The sequence below is a fragment of the Pongo pygmaeus genome, chromosome 19, assembly GCF_028885625.2.
Source record: "Pongo pygmaeus isolate AG05252 chromosome 19, NHGRI_mPonPyg2-v2.0_pri, whole genome shotgun sequence".
Taxonomy (NCBI): Eukaryota; Metazoa; Chordata; class Mammalia; order Primates; family Hominidae; genus Pongo; species Pongo pygmaeus.
In genome coordinates, this window is record NC_072392.2 from 64250983 (window position 1) to 64270555 (window position 19573).

At 37.6% G+C, this 19573-nt stretch overlaps 1 pseudogene; it reads right to left on the bottom strand.

Moving 5' to 3' along the window:
- Positions 1-757: 757 nt before the first annotated feature.
- Positions 758-7384, bottom strand: LOC129017587 (iron-sulfur cluster assembly 1 homolog, mitochondrial-like; annotated as a pseudogene).
- Between the last annotated feature and the right edge of the window lie 12189 nt (positions 7385-19573).

A 19573-nucleotide genomic window follows, 5' to 3' on the forward strand; every position in this document is an offset into this window, starting at 1 on the left:
GGTCAAGGAAGTGCTAGTATTGTTTTTAATGATAATTTGCTTATTTTTCACTCTTGTCAATTCTTTACAATTCTGCCTCCTAAATTTGAATGTTGACATTTTTCCTGATGTTACTAATTACCCAATAATAAATGAGGAATCCTTAATAGACAATAAAATGCACCCTTTTTCAAATTCATGTGTGCAGCTATTCTTTCTCTCAGGCTCAATTATTTCACTGTTTTTATAGGCACTACAAAAAAATATAGCCTTATCAAATAATAATTTAAACTTAAGCCCTTTGACACACAAGTCAGCCCCTGAAATAATGGTAAGTCACATGTAGATAGTGAGTGGATCACCTGATATGCCCACAACCCTTGCAGAAGAGACTGTGAACCTGGAAAGATGGCTCTGAATATGTTCTCTGACAAGTTGTCTCTGAGCTGAAAGAGGACAATTTACAGCATACATGCAAAGCATCTCAGGAAGGAAACAGAACAGGGGCATAATCTTCCATAAAGAAGGGAGGCTATTTATTTCTTGAAGAATAGGCAGAGGGACAAACTACCTGCCTACTGCCAGGGCTCTTTTGCAATTCAGAAGATGACTGTAGCTTGGTTTATAATGAGTTTTTCAGGGAAGCAGTGTAGAGCTACTCTCTGGAACTTTGCAATATTAGTCTAGCCCTCAACCAGCTTTAAAAATGATAAATCTTTGTCTCTGAAATAGCATCTTTTATGTTTAATTTATTTTCTTTAGCTTGAACAAATCCTCCCTATTTATTTTCTGTGGCTCCAGGGGTTAATAATTTATTTTCTTCAGCCACAAGAAGGTCGTCTTCATTTATTTTCCGTAGATCAAGGAAGAAACTTTTTAGATGCAGATCAAATGGTAGCACTGACCACAGACGCTGAGGGACAGAGAAAGTATGAAAGTTTATTCTTCCATCCTTGTTATGCAGTTTTCTACATTTGACAGCACACATTAGGTTTAATTGTGTGTAGTGATGTAGGCAGCTGCAATTACGGATTCCCGTGACAATGTAATAAATTGACACTTGTTCTGAAGATTCTATGGTGGTATGCTAGAGCTGGCTCGCACTGGCTTGTGAAAGTTGATCATTGCACCTATTCCCACTTCCACATTCAGTGGTATCATTTTGAAATCAGCCATTATGGGAGCATTTATACCATAGAAATTGGCAAATGTCATAAATTAGGTCATTCTTTTGTTTAGAGAGCTAATTATTAAACATGTAGCAGCACAATACTCTCTCTCTCAACATACACATGCAGGTGTAGATCCAATATAATTGAACACCTTTATTCTGTTTCTATATGCAACAGAGGTTAAAGTCATAGTTGTCTTCACAGAAATTTTGTTTTTGTATTTCGTCAGTCACCCAGAAGTATTGACTCAGAAACTGATACCGGTCATGAAGTGTATAGACTTTGCTCCTCTCTCTGGTCTTTAATTGGACCATTTTACATTTGTTTTTAGTTGCTAAGATTTAAAGAACTTCTGAATAGTAGGCATGTAAATTTATTGTTCTATCTTAAAATATCTTTTTTTGTTTAGCACAAATGTCTCCAAACATCCATTCAACAGAGAATCCCCAAATCCATCTATTTTTTTATCCTCTCTATCTTGTTTCCTTCCTGGCAACCACCCCAGCTTCTGCAGCGACCTCAGACAGGAAGATGAGATCTTCAGGGGCTGATAAACAATAGTTGTATTTATTGCTGAAATGAAATAGTTTAAAGTATATTCTTTGGGAGAAACAAAAACTTCCAAATAATAATAATTGCCATGCAGATGTATCTAGAAAACTTAAATTTCATTTCCAACTAGCATATTTAGAAGGAAGAGACCAAATTTGGTAAGTGACTTATAACCATGTCACTTATCAGAGAGAGAATTGAATGAATGGAAATACTCCGATAACATGTAGACGTCAATTCAGTGTCTCTCTAACCATAATAAGCTGGATATGGGAAACGTATTCAAAAGTGATATAGATAACGCTAGAAAACAGGGACAATAGTTGGGAATGTTTATCTATACTTTTATTTATTTTTTTCCCTGAGATGCAGTTTCGCTCTTGATGCCCAGGCTAGAATGCAATGACACAGCCTTGGCTCGCTGCAACCTCTGCCTCCTGGGTTTAAGCGATTCTCCTGCCTCAGCCTCCCAAGTAGCTGGGATTACAGGTGTGCACCACCATGCCCAGCTAATTTTTGTATTTTTCGTGGAGGTGGGGTTTCACCATGTTGGTCAGGCTGGCCTCGAACTCCTGACCTCAAATGATCCACTACCTTAGCCTCTCAAAGTGCTGGGATTACAGGTGTGAGCCACTGCACCCAGCCAACACTTTCTAAGTGAACACAGAGTTTGGCATTATTTAATTCTTGCTAAATATTAGCAAAAAAAGGACCACCTTAAAAATAAAATTACCCTCTTAACAAATATAATGTTAAAATTGAAGGTCTGTGGATTTGCTATAAGTAGTGAATATTACCCAATATTAGTAAGAGTTTAAGGGAATGGACACCTTCATGTATTGCTGGTAGGTGACAGATATTTTGGCAATGAACACCAAAATCTTAAACGTTAGCATACTTTTGGACTTTATTCTGTGGATTTTATCCTAAGGGACAGGATTAGTATACATGAAGATTTAGATGTAGAGCTATTGACTGAAGCATTTTAGGACCTCAAAGGCGGGAATTACATATATGTCCAAAAATATATAACCATTCAATAATATAATTATTAATTAACATGATGCTTCTTATGAGCTGTTTGGAGTTCAGCAGCATAGATCCCTTTGAGTCTGTCTCTCTTTGTAAAATGAGTAAAATACTAACAGTTAATATTTATATAGTGCTGATTGTATGCAGCCACGATTCTGAGTATTTTATATATATTAACTCATTTACTCACTAAAGTAAGTATTTTATGTATAAGTATTTATAAGTATTTTACATATAAGTATTGTAAGTATTTTACATATATTAACTCATTTACTCACCAAACTGTGTGAGGTGAGTATTTGTACCAGAAGCTCCTAGAGAATGAGATACTTGCCTAAGATGACAAAGCTAGTGAATAGCCTAGCTAGGCTGCTAACTCAGCCCATCTGGCTCTGCCTCCTTCTTATGCTGCTAACTTTCCCTACGTATCTCACATAACTGGAAGAAGTGCATGAGATAAGACTATAGAATGTTCAGCATTTGGTAAGTGCTCAACAGTACTTTCCATTTAAACAACAGAAAAAGCAAAGCTAGTATGAACTAGTTAAAAACCTGGTCAAGTCTAAAGACAGAGATCACAGGCAATACAATTGCAAAGGGGATTTGAGTAAATTGGAAAGTTCTTCTACTAATTATATAATTTAGATTCATAAACAGCCCCTGCACAGCTCTCTGAGACAGACTTGGAATTGTCTTAGATATGAGGTAAAGCCTTGCTACAGCTCTTGTGTTGTAAAACTTTTGAGGAATAGCAAGCAAGAACAGAAATGACTAGAGTACCAGAAAGGGAAAAAAAGAGAAGTGCTGCATAGCTGAGGCTAAAAGAATTGTACTTGAATAAATTACAGAGCCATTGGCAGTTGTCTATGAAAAGCAAAACAGCAGGCAGGGAGATAAATCAAAGATGCCTGTGAGTAGGAATTGCAGGATGTTGCTGATTCATTGGAGGCAATACAAGAAGTTCCAGAGTAGAGTCAGGAAATCTGGTGTTAGGGATTAACTTCTCTGTATCTCAGCACTACTGCACTATTTGATACAGTGTTGCTATTCTATAAGTGCCCAAAAAAGAAAAGAAAAATGAGGCCAAAGTAATTATGTTGCACAATTATTCTCTATTGAGCTTTTACTAATATATGAGTCTTGATCTTACAATTAGTACTTGACCAATACTAAATTTATAATTTAAACTTCTTGTGCATAATAGAAACTTGTAGGGACCAGCCCCACAAGGTCGGTGGGTCTCTCCCTGTGTGCGGCGACGAGAGAGTGTAGAAATAAAGACACAAGACAAAGAGATAAGAGAAAAGGCAGCTGGGCCCGGGGGGACCACTACCACCAATGCGTGGAGACCGGTAGTGGCCCTGAATGTCTTGCTGCGCTGTTATTTATTGGATGCAAGGCAGAAGGGGCAGGGTAAAGAATGTGAGTCACCTCCAATGATAGGTAAGGTCACGTGGGTCACGTGGGTCACGTGTCCACTGGACAGGGGGCCCTTCCCTGCCTGGCAGCTGAGGCAGAGAGGGAGAGGAGGCAGAGAGGGAGAGGAGACAGAGAGAAAGACAGCTTACGCCACTATTCCTGCATATCAGGGACTATTAGTACTTTCACTAATTTACTACTGCTATTTAGAAGGCAGAGCCAGGTGTACAGGATGGAACATGAAGGCGGACTAGGAGTGTGACCACTGAAGCACAGCATCACAGGGAGACGGTTAGGCCTCCGGACAACTGTGGGCGAGCCTGACTGATGTCAGGCCCTCCACAAGAGGTGGAGGAGCAGAGTCTTCTCTAAATTCCCCCGGGGAAAGGGAGACCCCCTTTCCCGGTCTGCTAAGTTGCGGGGGTTTTCCCTTGACACGTACGCTACCGCTGGACCACAGTCCGCCTGGCAACGAGCGTCTTCCCAGACGCTGGTGTTACCGCTAGACCAAGGAGCCCTCTGGTGGCCCTGTCCGGGCACAACAGAAGGCTCCCACTCTTGTCTTCTGGTCACACCTCACTATGTCCCCTCAGCTCCTATCTCTGTATGGCCTGGTTTTTCCTAGGCTATGATTATAGAGCGAGGATTATTATAATATTGGAATAAGAAGTAATTGCTACAAACTAATGATTAATGATATTCATATATAATCATATCTAAGATCTATATCTCGTAGAACTATTCTTGTTTTATATTTTATTACACTGGAACAGCTCGTGTCCTCTGTCTCTTGCCTCGGTGCCTGGGTGGCTTGCCGCCCACAGAAACTCTTTAAATTATTCACATATTATGTTACTTGGGTCCTAGATGGATCTTACTCAACTTGATCTTTATTTAAATTGAAAGTTTTGATGTGTACCTACACAAAGACATTTTATTTATTTATTTAGAGACAGTTTCACTCTTGTTGCCCAGGCTGGAGTGCAATGGCGCAATCTCGGCTCACCGCAACCTCCGCCTCCCAGGTTCAAGTGATTCTCCTGTGTCAGCCTCCCGAATAGCTGGGATTACAGGAATACAACACCATGCCCAGCTAATTTTATATTTTCAGTAGAGACAGGGTTTCTCCATGTTGGTCAGGCTGGTTACAAACTCCTGACGTAGTTTGTACGTGAAGGTGATCCACCTTCCTCAGCCTCCCAAAGTGCTGGGATTACAGGCGTGAGCCACCACACCTGGCCCATTTTATTTTTTTAATGATCACAGAGGCCACATTTTTTTAAACTGACAACTCAATCTCTACATACATACAGTATTGCACAAATTATAAGTGGATCAACAATTATATTAATGATACAAACTCATGAGCATTTACATAAAACTACCACTCTAGGTTTTGGTGTGTTTTGTACCAACTACTTCAGTAAATAAAAGAAACATAAAGAAACTCAGCTACTTGAATTCATGAGAATCAGCTTCTTAAAAAAGCATATATGTCATCTCATAGAATACTTAATATGTCAAACCCAGGTAAATCAAAAACTAGGAACACTTTTAAAGAAAAGTTGGTGATAAAAATGTTAGGTTAAAATATTGTTTAAGAACTTTAGCAACTGGACTGAGTAACCAGGAAGTATTTGCATACTGGGAATTTTAAGGAAAGCTCCCCATGTTCTCCTTTGCAATTAGGACCACATCACAAAAGCATGATTCTGGGTTGCTACAATATTTTCTCTTCTACAAACCATTGTTTCAAACATTAGGGAAACAAAATGGTAATTCACATAAAAGAATTTTAAAGTATTCTTCCCACTCAAAATAAAAATAATATGACCTCCATCAAATTATAAGGAAATTCTATCAAAATGTTGACCAGGTAAAGAAGTCGGAACATTTGCCTTCACTGACTGACTCAGAGGGCAGAGCATGTATGTCACCTACAAGGAAGGGGAGATGGGGGTAAAGCCCCCGCTCTCCACCTGTGGAGGCGGGGTGGACAGGAGCCCTTTGGCTTCCCTGGGGTTTTGCTTCCTTACACAGAGAACTGAGGGAGGTGGGCTAGATGGCTTTTAAAAGACCCCTCAACGGAAAGGATCAAAATCAGCTTGAGATCTCATCTCTGAGCAGACATATAGGGTGGCAAAAGAAACAGATTAAAAAACAGGTGGATGAAGTCTTTCTCACCTTTTGCTACCATCACTCAGCACTAATCTGTACTACAGTTCAAGCAAATCCTTGCCTGGTACTATTAAAGGGTCCGCAACAAGGCATCTGACAGTGAATTTTTGATAAAAATGTAAAAAGGCTATGTTAAGTTTGGGTGGAAAAACAATGTACCACCATGTTACTACCAGCAGTCAGGACGTCCTGTCTCTGATTTTAGGAGTCGCCAATCTGGATGGGAGAAATGCTGAAGGGGATGTGTGTGCAAGCCGTGCAATAGAGATCTAATGAGTGCACATGGTTCAGGAAATGGATAAACAGGTGCCCAGGAAGGCAACTTTGATGAAACTGTTTCTAAAACAAATGATGCAAGAGGATTAAATGATCCAAAGAGAGTGATGTCTTCTCACTTTCTGTCCCCTACAGAGAATACAAATGTCATTTCTTCTGGAATCTAACTTACTGGCTTCATTTTCAAAATGCATCACTTTATTTTCCTTACAAGGCAACAGCAAGTTAAGCACGTGACAGTCACATGATTTCTTCAGTGAGCCCCAAGGTTTCTACCAGCTTTCCTGGAGCCTATGGCCAGAAGAGTCCTGAGATGTCAAATATTAACTTACTCCACAGCCACAAGTTCCTTTCATGTTGGGTTATTGAACATAACTCACTGGATAATTTGTCTTCAACATAGTCCATTTCTGTTCCTAAAAGTGTTAGCTGTGCTTTCTTTTCGATGAATACTCTGACTTCATCTTGTATAACTTCATCAGAATCTCCTTTTGTTTTCGTATATTCTACAGTATAAGAAAGGCCATTACAGCCCCTGGTTCAGACACCAACTTTTACACCTACAAGCTCAGGCTTATCTTTAAGGAATTGTTTTATCTTGTTTACTGCTGAAGGTGTCAGGGTGAGGGCGCCCGGGTGGGCTGCATCTTCCTCTTGCTCAAAGCCTGGACAGTTGCCTGGACTAAGGAAGAGATATCTTTCCCGTCCCTGCATCCCAGTGCCTTGGGCTGGAGCTGCGCCACCTCAGCCTCTCTCCATGGACATGGCGGGCCCATTGACACAAAGGCATTTTATACATACACATAGATTTTTCCGTAGGATAATTAAGCCATAAAAAAAAAAGCTGGTCTTTTATAGCCTTCAATACTAGTGTGTTTTTTCCTCTTTCAAAATGTATGTCCTATCAGTAATATTTCTTCTTCTTCTTCTTCTTCTTCTTCTTATTATTATTATTATTATTATTGAGATGGAGTCTCGCTCTGTTGCCCAGGCTGGAATGCAGTGGTATGATCTATGCTCACTGCAACCTCCGCCTCCTAGGTTTAAGCCATTCTCGTGCCTCAGCCTCCCCAGTAGCTGGAATTACAGGCACTGTACCACCACGCCTGGCTAATTTTTCTATTTTTAGTAGAGGCGGGGTGTCACCATATTGGCCAGGGTGGTCTTGAACTCCTGAGCTCAAGTGATCTGCCCGCCTCAGCCTCCCAAAGTGCTGAGATAACAGGCGTGAGCCACTGCGCCTGGCTCTATCAGTAATCTTTATTCACTTCCACAAATAATCTAGTTTTATGCCAAAATGTACTGTATATTTTGTGTATATTTTTCTTTTGCTATTATTTTTATTTAATTACATCCTGAGTGCATGCTTATTAATTTAAAAAATAAACACCACAGAAATTTTTTAGGTTCCATACCTGAGAGTCCCTCTTCACCTCCAGCCATGTGCCTGGTTCTCAAAAGTAAGTTCTGACTCTCACACTCAAATTTGCTGGGCCAAAAAATTTACGTATTTATGTTTTAACCTTTGTATTTTAAAATATTTACTTCCTAATATGCCTTCTATTCAATATAATACATGCACTTGTAAAACAGTACAAAATGGTATTCTATTCAAAGCAAACAATGGCTTCTAGCTAAGGGTGGTGATTTGAATTCATGTCTTTATTTGACACCTTCTGAAATTCCACCAAGATGACAGATTATAAAAAAATACACCAATGCCCAAGCTCAAAGAATAACACAGGAAATAATAGTTACAAACTGTTGGAAGCTGGAGAATCCATGGACAAGTGGTAACTGAATTAGCCAACTTGAGAAAACATAAATCTAAACTGGCATTGCTAGAAGCTGACTATCAAGTTAATCTGCTTTGTTATACCTCATAACAGAAATCAAAGGCATTGGATATTTCTGAAAGAGATGGTGAAGATGAGATAAAAAGCAGTTCCAAGTGAAAGATTTTCTAAGTAGGTAGCTCCCAGATTCCCTTCTCATTTTTAGCCCTCACCAGTGTTAGTAGAAGACTGAGGTTCTTTGCTATGGAAATGTAAATACATTGAGGGTGAGAAAAGTGTAGTAAATACACTGACTCTCAGGACATTAGTAGCCAAAATTACTTCTGCAGGAAGGGAAATGGAAAAGTCTTCCTTGAGGTTTCTCACCATCTCCAGAGAAAATTACCTAACAGTCACCCCACGTGAAACCCACACTCAACAAGTTTCTGTCATAGTCACAGATTGCAAAAATCTTTTTGTTGTCAGGTTGATATGATGTGATTGGGTAGCCAAAGATCATGCCATTAGACATCTGGAGAAAGTTTTTATCATGAAAGACAGAAAGCAACATGAAAAAAAACAGCAACAACAAAATTTGGGGGAAATCAGAGATTATGCGGGGATACAAAAACTAGAATTTAAAAACTCATTAACATCTCAAGGAAGATAAAGGAAAGTTTCTTTCTATGAAGCAAGAAAAGTATGTTGCAAAAATTGTCTTTCAAAGAACAAGAAAGATGGCATGTAAATTTAAAATATGATAGCAAAAACTGAAATTCAGTAGAAAATTTAAACGATAAAGTTAAGGAAATTTTCCAGAAAATAGGATTTTAAAAAAGGGATCTAAAACAGGAAAGGAAATATAAAACAAAATATCAGCCTGAGTGAAACACATCCAGGTAAATGAGTTTCAAAAAGAGAAAAGAGTAAAAATGGAATGAAAGAAGTTATAAAGAAGTAATTAAAAATAAATTCACAAAGTTGAAGACTATGTCTCTTGATTTAAGGATCTTTTGAATGATCAGAACAAAGGATTAAAAAAATCTCTTCAAGGCACATCTTGAAATTTCAAAAACTGGCAACCAAAAAAAAAAAGGAAGCATGCTCTCGGAAATAAAAAAATAAAACACAGTAAAACCAAGAGCAAGAATTGAAAAAAGAGAAATGAGAATTGAATTTAAATTCTCAACAGCAAAATCTTCAATACTCTGTTAGCAAATTATTTCCAATCTAGAAAGCAATATATAACCAAACCATCAATCAAAACATGAGGGTACCATTTCTACTTCCAGCTCGTAGTTATATTTGAATGGTCTTCCTGCTAAGGACAAGCAGGAAAACTGGGTAAGGTACTTTTGAAAAACCTGTGTGAAGGCACTGGAAAGCTACTAGGGCAGTGAGTACTTGAAGGACCAAAATCCTGGAGGAAAGGGAAACCCAAAGACTTGTGCCTGACATTTAGCCCTGTTTTCTCCTTGACACACTTGCAAATACTAAAGCAGCACTCTGAAAGAATGAGCTGCAACTAAGAGAATGAAAGCTGAGCAAGTGTTAAGCAACCTCATGGGGCTGGGAGGAAAAAACAATGGATTCTAGGACCCATCAAAGAGGAGTTAAGGTAAAAACATAAAGTTTTCAGTTGAGACACCTAAGAGACCATTGCTTAAAGTGAAATAAATAAGAAATAGACCAGACATCACAATAAGTGAAACCTGCCTCTCAATTAATTCAATGTCACTGTATTAAGATGATCAGTTTCTACCCTAATTACCTGTTAGTAGTAAAAGTAAATGTTGTCTGCAAGAAGTGTTGTCATTCAGAACTTCTCATTGTCTCTTTATTTTTTTATGCAGACTCTCTAGGGCCCTATTTAAAAATAAAATAGGCAGGTAAAAGACAAGAATTGACTGCAAAAATCTAGAGAAAAATCAGAAAATGGTAACCAATCCACAAGAAAGTCAGATATTGGTGGTATCAGACACAGACTTTAAAACTAGAATTAATATGGGCAAGAAATAAATGAAAAATTTATAAGTTTAGCAGAGAATGTGAAACTAAAATATGAATTCTAGAAGTAGAAAATAAATACAATCAAGTATACAAAAGACACAGTTTAAGAAAGGTTTAATGATTTAGAATGGGGTCATAGAAAAGTATCTCTAGAATGAAGAAAGGAAACAATGAAAGGATAGAAAATAAAACAAGAATATAAGAGATATACAGCACAGAGTGAAATGATCTAACGTATATGTAATTAGAGTTACAGGAGGAAAGGAAAAACAGAATGAGACAGACCTAGTATTCTGTAGTAATTGAAGAGGTAATGCTCTACAGTTTCCCAAAATGGATAGAAAAAATTGTGCCCAACATTCACAAAGCTATATAAACTTCAAGCAAGATAAATACAAAAAAGGAAAACCCACCAAAAAACAAAAGCAAAAAACGCAAATACAGGTATATCTTAGAAAACTTCTGAAAATCTAAAATAAAAAGATAATTTAAAAAATAGCCAGAGTAGGCCAGGCACAGTGGCTCATGCTTGTAATCCTAGCACTTTGGGAGGCCGAGGCAGGAGGATCACTTGAGCCCAAGAGTTCAAGACCAGCCTGGGCAACATAGGGAGATCCTGTATCTACCAAAAAAATAAAAATAAATAGCTGAGAGTGGTGGTGCATGCCTGTGGTCTCAGCTACTCAGGAGACTGAGGTGGGAGGATCACTTGAGTCCAGGAAGTTGAGGCGGCAGTGAGATGTGATCACTCCACTGCACTCCAGCTTGGGTGACACAATGAACCTCTGTCTCAAAAATAAATAAATAAATAGCCAGAGTAAAAAAGATTACCTTTCAGAAAATGAAACAGATGAAGTAAACCAAGAAATAGACTTGGAATTCAAGATACATGTGATGTAGCCAGGCAGATTGATAAAGAATACTCCACGGATTTTACTGAAAGAATCTCAGTGTATTAACTACGCCCTGCTGACCTAGAAATTAACTTGTCCAGAGTAGGGAATAAGGTAGTAGACATCCAACATGTTGAAAGTTTCAATGTAACTGTCTTCTGTAGTTAATGGATGACAACAGGAAATGCAGAATTAGGCTTTCTCATTTCAATGGGAAATAATAGGATTCTTGAATAATAATCAAGAATGGTGGTCTGTAACCATCAATTGTTACACTGGTGGTATGTAACTGTCAAAGACATGGTGGGGACATCATTTACTTCAGTAAAACCTGGGAGTGCAGTGTTTTATTTTATTTTCCACTTCTAGAATCTATGTTTGATTATTATTATAGATTTATGTTATCTGCTGAAATTATACATTTTTCATTAATTTATTGCCCATATGATTCCTAGTTAGTAAAGTCTGTGTCTGATACCACCAATATCTAAATTTCCTCTGAATTGGTTACTATAGTCCGAGTGTTTCCACCTGCAGAGGTCTTAGCAATGGCTAATTGATCACAGAGTCCCTAGAAACTAAATAGATGGGCCTATCAAAGGGCTATTTGACAATTTAAGCAGAATAATTTTAGCTCAAGTAAGCAGAAACCTGGCTTAAGTCACTGCAGAGGAAATAAATGGACTCTTACCTACTTTGAAGGTCTCTTTCTCAAAGATACTGGTCTCCTTGTCAAATGAGGGATTCTGTTTCAACGACCTGCTCATTCTTTTTTTTTTTTTTTTTTTAAACTATATGTCTTAGCCAGTTTGAGCTGCTATAGAATGGGTGGTTCAAACAAAGCATTTATCTCTCACAATTCAGGAGGCTGAAAGTCTAAGATCAGGGTGCCAGCATGGTCAGGTTTTTGATTATGTCTTCAACATGTCCTTCCTTGGTGAGTGCATGCAGGGAGAGTGGTAGCTCTAGTCTTTTTATCTTATAAGGACACTAATTCCATTCTGGGGGCTCCACCCTTATGACCTAATTACTTTTTGAAGTCTTCACCTCCCAGTACTATCCCACTTGGGGTTAGGGTTTTAACATATAAATTTTGGAGAAGATACAAACATGCAGTCCCATTAAACCATAAATTACAGGTATATACTGCAGTTCTCCATCAATGCCTTCTCCAGAAGGGGAGCTCTGGAGCACTAAGAGACATTGCCATCCAAACTGCCCATAGTGCACTTGAGTATTATCCACTGGATCACAAAATTAGAAATGCACAGCTGTGTTTCCTTACAAAATGGCAAAGGTATATAGGATTGAACAGGTATAGGCAAAGAATAAGAGAGGATTCTCTTAATCTTTGAGTATCCTCTTCCTGCCCCTCCAGATCCCCTTTCCACCATTATCAACTTCTTTTATGCATGCCCTGGAATGATCTTTTACTTTGGTTTCGCCAACAGGAGACACCAGCAAGAGATCAAAGGATGGGAGTTGATTGAGGTTGGGTTGTTCCCTGGCTCCCTTTCTGCTGGTCTGCTGATTGGCAATGGCCATCCTCTTTGGGAGGTCACACTTCCTGCCTAGAAGCCCTCTCCTACAGCTAGTATGGGAATGGTTCTATTCCCAGTTTCCATATGCCCTTCCCTTTGACCCTTCAGACCTAGGAAGGTAAAGGGTCCCACTGTTTCTGGCAAATTGGTGTGCTCTGTTCCTACTAATTTATTTTAACCCTCTTCATACCCTTGAATATAGTCCCTTTATTAAAATTTCTTTAATTACCTCATTTGGCAGTGCCATCTGTTTCCTGTCAAGACCCTTCTGATATAATTTCTAATTTAAAATGCAAACTTTATTATAGTATTTAATTATCATATATATGAGTCTATTTCTGAACTCTATTCTCTTCACTGGTGTGCTTAAATGTTCTTGCACCAATAATACATTGTTGTAATGAATCTAGTGTTATAGCATAGTTTTATATCTGATAGGGCAGAAGTTTTTCAACTTTTTTGCCTCAGGAACCCCTTGTACTCTTAAAAGTTATTGAGGAGTCCAAAGAGATCTTGTTTATGAGAGACAAATTTATCAACATTTCCAATATTAGAATTATACTGGAGACATTTAAAAAATTGGATTTTCTATATATATATATAAATAATAATCTATTATGATTTAACATATTTTTTGAAAAAATAACTATTTTACAAAAATTTTAACATATTTTATTGTTTTAAATTTTTTCAAATCCTTTTAATATTTGGCTTAATAGGGAAGACTTGTATTTTAACATATGTATTTACATTAAATCGGTTGCAATATATTGTTTTGCTTGAACTATATAAAGTTTTACCTCATAATCATATGTAGTTGAAAAAGGATAGAATATTTTAATAGCCTTTTCAAATAATTGTTGATTTTATTTTGTCTTATACCAAACTGTGATGAACAGTAGTATCTCAATGGTCATTTGTAATGTAGAATATGGAGCCACATCAATAAGTTTCTTGTATTTAAAATCCATTGGTCTATCTTTCACTCAGAATGGATCTTAGACACAAACATGGTTTTGTAGCATCATGCGTTGGTCCTTTGGAAAATATTTATTTCCTGAGGTATGTAAATCTTAAAAACGTCAATGTAGTAGACAATGTCAAAAATTATAGTTAAGATAACCAGGCATGTCAGTCATCAGAAAAGATTCAGCTATTGGGAAGCTCTCAAATTTATAGTGGCAGATACAAGTTTTCCAAAATTTTTCTTTTCATATGAAAGATAAAATTATATCATTGACAACAAATCATGGCAACTGTCTTCTTGATGTGACAGTCTCACTTCATTTATTTTTGAGAAAATATCTACCAAATATCCCAGGCCTGAATAATCATAGATCATCCAGTACTTATTAGAGGCAATGTACAGCATAGTGATTAGAATTTGGGGATCTCAAAGTGAGACATGTTTGGAACCAAAGTCTGACTTGACTACTTATTTTGAACATATGAATACTTTCTTGCCACTCCCACTCTGAGATACAATAAGTCTGACACCCTTGAAGCATATAAGCAGGTGCCCAATACATTGTCATTGATCTGACTGCATTAATGAATAGATAGGGACAAAATGATCTTACATCTGTATAGTCAATCATAGACCAAAAGGGCCTTGAAATCCCTTTCTGATTCATTTTACACACACGGTAGTTAAAATTAGGTCAGGAAGAAGATAAGGCAGATATCCTTGTTTCTTGAAGACAAACTTTAATGTGGTCATATAATCACAACAATATCTGTTGTCCTGTATGCAGAACACCATTAATATACACCTAAGTATCTAAAATAATAATATTTTTTGAGTTTATATATATATATATATCTCGAGAGAGAGAGAGACAGAGTCTTGCTCTGTCACCCAGGCTGGAGTGCAGTGGTGCGATTTCGGCTCACTGCAACCTCCGCCTCCTGGATTCAAGCGATTCTCCTGCCTCAGCCTCCTGAGTCGCTGGAATTACAGGCACGCACCACCACGCCTGGCAAATTTTTTGTATTTTTAGTACAGGCAGGGTTTCACCATGTTGGTCAGGCTGGTCTTGAACTCCTGACCTCATGATCCACCCACCTCAGCCTCCCAAAGTGCTGGGACTACAGGCGTGAGCCACAGCACCCAGCCGAGTTCTTATATTTTTAATCACATTTTTGAACTTTTGCCAAAATTTAAGTAGACAACAGAAGATAGAGTACACAGCATTTTTCCAGAGAGAGAGAGTCAAATATCCAGTGAGGAAAGGAAATAACTTCTTCTGGTTCTTATTTTTCAAAAGAGTAAATAAGTCTTGTTTTTTTTTTTAAACAACACATCAGACATTTAAAGGGAAGAACCTGAAATTCTATTTTAAGGTCGAAAGAATAAGAAATGTTCTATGTGCTATTTCAATTCATCCTTTAGTGTCACTTGGGTCACAATCATAACAAAACAGTTATCCAAAAAGAAAATTTAGATTTTTAAGTGCTCTTATGGAATTGTTTTATAGAAAATTATGCTCAGTGGATGTGAAGATGAAAAGGTACCTTCTCTTTGCTGTTGCAATAAAGGAGCATATGGTAGCTAGTTATGCATGCTGTAGATTTTTAAATTATTTTTTCTCTTTCTATTCTTTTACTTTAAGAATAAGACTTTTATATATTTTCAAAGATGGGCATATGTCTAAGTAACTAAGAAGGCAAGTAACCAACCACCTTTCTCTTGTAGAATTCACACATGATCAGTCCAGCTGGGGAATATTTTCTTTCAATTGGTTGGCCTGTTCTCTGAGAGGCCTGATGCTACAGAATATAATACATACAATCACTACTCTAGATCTTTTAATTTTTGTGATCTTTCAGGGTAAGGCCAATACCAATTGATATTCATTCTTCCAATTTAGAGAAAGCAATTTTAAAACTCTGGCAACTTAAAGAACATATTTCAGTTTTTTGGCATGGCCTATCTCGTTGACTGTATGGTATTCAAATCAAAATATGATAACTTCTCCAGCCTGTATCCCCTAAGTGTTCTTGGAAATCTCATTCAGTCAGGAAACAGTCTCATATTTCAATCATACAAATCTACATTTTTCTTTAAAAAAAAATGAAGGTGAGCTCTGAATTCTGAATAAGAAAGTAGAACGTGAAATGTAAACATGAGTTAAACTTTTCAAATGTCAGAAATGAAAGGACTTTAGAGATTGTTCAGTTCAATTTTCTCAATTTGGCAGATGAGAAAACTTTCTTAGAGAGGTGAATGATAACAACTACCATTATGGACTACTTTTTGGGAACTAAAGATTTCGTTAAGCACTGTGCATTTATTATTCCATTAATTCTAACAACAGCCTTTATCAATGGGTAAACAATCTCTGTGGTATGGAAGTGGAATCTAAGGTTCAAAGAAGCTAAATAATTTGCCCCTGTGTCATATCTAGAAAGAAAGACTCAGGGCCAGAATTTGAATCCAGGTCTGTCTGCTTGACATTCTAACCCATGTCAGAGCTCTGAGAGGATGTGCTGAGAAGCTTCAGAAGGAGAGAAGGTCATAAAGCTCGGTGGAGTTAGTGCTTTTAAGGTTATCCCTTTGTTGCTGAGAATTGGGAGAGATTTACGATGTCAGCTATTGAGGTGATAATTGGATTTTCAGCTCAACTCAGAATGACTTAGAGAGTGTGATTTATTTTTCAGTACATACGGGGATTTTAAAATTTGATATAGAGCTGAGGCCCCAGCAGGTCTCATGGTATAAACTGCGCTGGTTGAAAAAGGGAGGGACCATTGCCAGCCATCTTCCATTTTCACATGGGTATTGGAGTCAACATTCGCTCCCTAGATGCATAGGCTCTGTCACTATTAGCTGTATAATTTGGGCATATCATTTCAATGTATCCATTTTCTCATCTGTAAATTGGTGACAATAAGAACTGCTTAATAACTTAGTACTATTGCTATGAAGATTTAGCAAAATATATATAATATTTTTAAAGGCAGTATATACTTAAATATTATTTCCCTAGAAGTCACTAGACATTTGCAAAGTAAGTGTGACTAGTGAAATCAGCTCATGCAGAAACCTGTAGTAGGGGCCATTATATAACAGTTTTCTCCTCTTAATATGCATAGGAATTACCTGTGAATCTTATTAAAATGCAGATTCCTCCCAGTTCAGTAGGTCTAGTGTAGGACTTGAAAGGTTTCATATCCAAAAATTTCCCCAGAAGTATAGATGCTGGGAATCCACTGACCACATTTTGAATAGCAAGGGTCTGGATTACAAAAAATTCTAGTGTTAATAAAACTTATGTAGTTTGAAGATTTTGGCTGAAATACAAGATACACTTAAATGAAATTCTGGAAATGTTGGAGTAATAGAAACTTAAACTGGAATTATTTAAGGAAAGGGTCATTTTATTTAACTTCCTTATTTTTGTGTAAGGGAGACTACACACACATTCGCGCACACATACACACACACACACACACACACAAAAGTAAAGTGCCATTCTGAATGGCCAGCCAACAAGTTAGTAAAAGAGGCCAGATCTCCTGGCCTGAGGGCATTTCCAGGCTGGGGTAGGCTGCTTCACCTGCCAGAATATCCTCCACCCACTCAATCCGTTACAGCTCCAGTTTAAAGACAGTCTGCTGGAAGAATTCCCTGTTTCTTGGGAAGTTCAGTCTTCAACTGATTGGATGAAATTCATTCATATTACAGATGGTAATCTGCTTTACTCAAAATCTACTGATTTAAATGTTAATCTCATCTAAAAAATACCCTGACAGCACCATCCAGACTTGTTTGACCAAATAAACATTAGGCTACCAGGGCCTAGTCAAGTTAATACCTAAAATTAACCATCCCAAAATGGTGCCATTGAAACCCAGAGTAAAAGGAGTTTCAAGAAGGAGTGAGTAGCCAACTATATTGACTACTGCTAAGAGGATCAGACATCATCTGTTACCTTTGTCATCTAGGAAGTTATTACTGTCCTTGACAAGAGCAGTATCTGAGTGCTGGAAACAGAAGCCCAATTAGAGTATGTTGTGAGAAGAAATTACATATATAGCCATTTTTCTTTTTATGTCAATCTTCGAGAAATAAAGAATATTAAATCCACATTTTAACACATCCTATTCCCTTCTCTCCTCTCCATCTCTAGGATACCTTAACTAAAGTTGGAAGCCTGGAGATTGTTTAGTTGGTCTCCAAATCTCTTTTCCTGATGACATAGCAAATAAAAATAAGCCAAAATAGTCTTATCTATTTTTAATCTTGTTATTGTATGTATGTACTTTTTTGTAAACTGACACTATCTTTTTTAAATGAACTGAGATATAAATAAAACATAGTGAAATAGATTTTATTATAATATATTGATGATGTCTAAGATTATACAAATTTATGATGAAAAGATATTCCAGAAGAATCAATCAATAAAGCTTAAATGCCTTTAAAATCAAATCATAGACTTCCCACCAAAGTCCATGTAAAAGCTCTACTTTCACTGTTGTATATTACTTTTAAGATTTTGAACACATTTAAGTGTTAAAAAATGAAAATCAATGGCCTTTGGCCAAGACAATAGAATTCTGATATGGGTCCAGACACTAACTCTTTGTATGACTATAGCAAGTCCTCATCTCTGAGCTTCAGTTTTTTACACATAAAATAATGAGGTTGAATTCACTGATCCCTAATGTCCTCTGCAACTGTAATAAATTATGGCTTGAAGAAATTATAGCCCTGGGAATTTAAAAAAAGGGAAGCTCAATTATAAAATTGCATAAGTTCAAATTGTGTTTTTTGTTTAAGTACTAGAATATAATAAATTAACTATACTGTTTCAAGGAAATGATGATTTTTTTCATGAAGACATTAAAAAATAAAACATATAAGATTAAGAACATAAATCATGAATTCCTAGAAAATGAAGTTGAATAAAATTTGTCCATTTTATTCAGCATAAATGGGCAAGTTAGTTTAAATGGATATTTTTGAATTTCACTCTCGAAGATTCTGTTAGATTGTGCCTTGGTCCCAGTTTAGGGATGTACATTGTAAACATCTTCCATGGTCCAATTGGTTCTGATGTCTGTGGGTCCAAAGAACATTTAAAAGATAATGAGAGGAGAAAAAAAAAACTAAAAATAAAGAGAAAACCGTGTACTTCTGATGGGCTGAAGATTATGGATTACATTAAGAATTGCTCATTTGAGATCTGTTCCAAGATGGCCAAATAGGAACAGCTCCAGTCTGCAGCTCCTAGCGTGATCGAGGTTGAAGATGGGAAGATGGGTGATTTCTGCATTTCTGACTGAAGTACGTGGTTCATCTCATTGGGATCGGTTGGATGGTAGGTGCAGCGCAAGGAGGGTGAGCCAAAGCAGGGCGGGGTGCTGCCTCACCCTGGAAGTGCAAGGGGTCGGGGGATTTCGCTTTCTTAGGCAAAGGAAGCTGTGACACACTGTACCTGGAAAACGGAACACTCCTGCCCAAATACTGCATTTTTCTCATGGTCTTAGCAACTGGCTGACCAGGAGATTCTCTCCTGTGCCTGGCTTGGTGGGTCCCACACCCACGGAGCCTTGCTTACTGCTAGCACTGCAGTCTGAGATCGACCTGTGAGGCTGCAGCCTGGTGGGGGGAGGGGTGTCTGCCATTGCTGAGGCTTGAGTTGGTAAACAAAGAAGCTGGGAAGCTCAAACTGGGTGGAGCCCACCACAGCTCAGTAAGTCCTATGGCCTCTATAGACTCCACATCTGTGGGTAGGGCA